Source organism: Rhagoletis zephyria, unplaced genomic scaffold (genome assembly GCF_001687245.7).
Source record: "Rhagoletis zephyria isolate East Lansing unplaced genomic scaffold, Rhagoletis_zephyria_1.1 Rzeph_scaffold_01298, whole genome shotgun sequence".
NCBI classification, from domain to species: Eukaryota; Metazoa; Arthropoda; class Insecta; order Diptera; family Tephritidae; genus Rhagoletis; species Rhagoletis zephyria.
Window position 1 is genome coordinate 9145 of NW_016158382.1, and position 3553 is coordinate 12697.

At 34.0% G+C, this 3553-nt stretch overlaps 1 protein-coding gene across 3 annotated transcripts in view; it reads left to right on the forward strand.

Moving 5' to 3' along the window:
• Positions 1–1352: 1352 nt before the first annotated feature.
• The window catches only part of LOC108363536 (uncharacterized), a 113353-nt gene continuing 111152 nt past the window's right edge, over positions 1353–3553 (forward strand). The window contains exons 1-2 of one of the 3 annotated variants that reach the window (XM_017616924.1): positions 1353–1688; positions 2217–2317. The gene's annotated coding sequence lies outside the window, so the exon portion shown is untranslated. Of the gene's footprint in view, positions 1689–2216; positions 2318–2356; positions 2496–3553 lie in introns of those variants that run through there. The other 2 variants (XM_017616923.1, XM_017616925.1) reach the window with 2 other exon arrangements.

Genomic DNA, 3553 nt, shown 5'->3' on the forward strand with positions numbered 1-3553 from the left:
ATCAAAAATCACTCACAAATTGCAAATTAACACAATTTAAACTGATTTTTCACATATAATTAAATTTCTCTTTCGCTGATTTGTAAACAAAGGTTTGTTTACAAGTTACCACAACTGTCAAAATCGGCAAAACCAAAGTAGCGGTACCACTGACGGCGCCACCTCTGTTCGCTGCACCGTGTTTTCCACTTATGTCCACATATGTACTTTACAATGTTGCAATACTCCTGGTAAGTCATTTACGTACATTATGAACAACAACGGCCCCAGTTTACTTCCCTGTGGAACACCACTTTTGACTTCTATCTCATCTGACACTATATCATTAAATCTCACAGTTTGATATCTTTCACTTAGGAAATCTTCCAACCATTCATAAACCCAACCAGTAATGTTATACATTTCCCTTAATTTTTTTAACAATAGTGTTCTATTTAATGTATCAACTACTCTTTTGTAGTCCAGAAAAACTGCAAATATTCCTTCTCTTTATCAACTGTTTTTAGCCAATTTTCAATAACTAGTTGTAAAGCCGACTCTGTGCTATCTTGCTCACTAAAGCTGAAATTAGTCGAGAACGCAGAACGTATACTTAAACGCAGTCTGTATACGCAGAATTTTGTCGATTACTGGAGCCCTCAGTGTTGCTTACTACACTGTTGCCACTCTTCAATGCCTTTTCATAAACTTACCCTTTCAACCACAATTTTTCGTGCTATAATAGATTGTAACTAAATATAAACTACTTAGTTTTCAACAAAAACCTTATTTAATAGTAAATTTCAAATATTTTAAACATATTTCGAATAGGAACTTATAACTTTTTTACCATCTGCAAAACTGACGAAGTGGCAACCATCTAAAGAAGGAGAAATCAGCTGACACGGAAAAATCTAAATTCCGCAGATTTCTGCGCTACGAGCTACAACTACAGAAAAATTCTGCGGTGTTGAGTTTTCATTTACATGGCGCTTTGGTAAGACAGATCGTGTCAGCTGACTCGGGTTTACGTACCGGTAGGTTTACGTTCTTGACTAATTTCAGCTTTAAGCCTGATTGGTGTTTTGTCCGCAATCTATTTTCTGATATGTACTTTAACAATGTTTTGTGTACTAAGGTCTCGATCACTTTTTCTATTACTGGGAGAGTATTAATTGGCCTTAGGTCATTACAATGAACACTTACCTTAATTTTGGCAACAGGCACAATCACTGATGTTTTTAGTGATTTCGGCATCATTTTTTGTGCAAGTGACTGTTGAACAATATCTGTTACTTCATCACCCCCACTGTCCACAATTTTTTAATCATTTCACAACTTATGCCATCGGGGCCATTCGTATATTTTAGATTTTTTACAATTTTTTCAACAGTTCCCTTATCTGCATCTTGAAACTCACTGAGGGAAATAAATCTTTATATGAAATCTTCATTGTGTAGATTTGTGTAAGGGCAACTTTTGTAACCTCCAGATACAACCCTGGTTAGCAGTTGGAACGTTTTGGTAACTGGAATTGGGTTAAACTTGCTATGATTTGAAACTGTAGTCTAGTGTAAATGAGAAAACGTAGAAGTATCGCATTGTGTTGTATTAACCGCGGGCACACGCCTTTCGTATAATTAAATTGTTCATCAATGTCCGAAGCAGCTATTGAATAATGATGCAAAAGTTAAATAGATTCAGTGAAGGTGTCTGATTATTGCAAAATTCACCTGAATTCATTAAATATCCCATTGTGTTGTGCACATTTTTTTGCTCTGTGTATAGATTTGGTGTTCTGGCAAGAAGCTGCATGTCGAATATTTATTACACACAAGTGTCCTGTACCCAGTGTAGTTGGATTATAATTGAATATGCAATTTTGAAAAGAACACATTTCTGAAAATTTAAAGTCTAGGAATTAATAAAACTAATTTCTCCTATAGCTGTAACCTTTTCGAAATTGTTTCGGTACACGCCTTAACGACAGTATAATTAATTTTCGAGTTTAATAAATACAGGGAAGCATTTAAAATACATTGAAATGAAAAAATATATTTGTGAAATTATGCGAGTTGGACCCTTTTCGAAATTGCATATTAAATATTATATGTAAAAATTGGGATTTTTGTGCCCACTCGCAGCATAACACATATTCGTGCCAATCATTTAATAGTGTTTCGTGGTTTTTTTTTCGTTGTCAGCTCTAGATTGTATATTAATTAATTTTGAAATAGAAAAATGACTGGGAAAATTGTATGCAGGAACACAGAGATGGTAGCCATTTTGTAAAATTGTACCGATTCCATGCGTGTCGATGAAAACGGCAGTGCAATAGGTACATAGTGTTAAAGTAGACAAGACCAAAACTTAAAAAAAAAAATAACAAAAATTTAGTTTTTATCAAGGTTCATATATTTGTGTTTTGCACGTGTATGTACCTATATGGCGTTACAAACAAAATGAAAAATGTTGGAGAAATTGTCAAATGGTGAAATCTATGATAATTTTTAATGGTACGGGTATTTGCCCAATGTTTTCGAGCTAGTGTCCAAATGGTTTTCCCGATCCGGGTTGACTTTAGTGTACATCGACAAGTATGGGTTTTTGGAACAAAACTATCGCGAATTTTCTCATGAAACTTTACGAGGATGATAAGAAACATATCGTTACATAAATTCTCGTTATATTCACTTTGTTAATACTAGTATTTAAGTAATTTGTTGATTAAATTGTTTGCACTTCCACTAGCAAATTTTCATATAAAAAGTGCAGCTATCACTTATATTTTCATATATATTCGAGCTTTGCAATGTTCACGTATTTTGTATATATTTTTTATGCCGTAGCGCACTTTTGCACAAGGGTGTTATAACTGTTCACATGGCGGTTGTTTGTAACAGCTAAAACGAATGAAAATATAAGTCGATTAAGCCACGTCTGTCTGTCCGTTCGTCCGGGTACACGATAACTCTAGCATAAATTGAGATATCTCAACGAAATTTGGTATGTAGATTGCCCTTTACCCAAGGTAGGTTAGTATTAAAAATGGGCCAAAGCGCACCGTAACCACGCCCACTTCTCATTATAATGGTAGTTTTCAGAAATACGAATACTGCGATATTTTAATAACTACTGAAGCTTATTCACTGAAAATTGATATTTACAATGATTTTTAGACAAAATAAGAGTACTAGAAATTTTTGGAAAATTCGCGTAGCCACATCCACTTATGATTACATGGGTATTTCTTGGTAACCGATTCACGTGTGTCAAGTTAGCACTACACTTTTCGAATTTGGAAAAGTTAACTACGGCATTAATTGTAGTGTTTTTGTTGTAAATTTGTTGTGGAAAGAAAAAATTTGTAGCTCTCGTTTTTTAAGAAAAAATGGTATGTAGTGCTAATTTGCAACCAGACACCTAGTCGATAGAATTGAGATATTGAAAATGTTATAACGGCATTAATTGTAGCTTTTAACTTTAAAATTTGTTGTGGAAAGAAAAAATTTGTAGCTTTCGGTTTTTAAGAAAAAATGGTCAAGTTAGCAAACTTGACACCATACACCTAGTC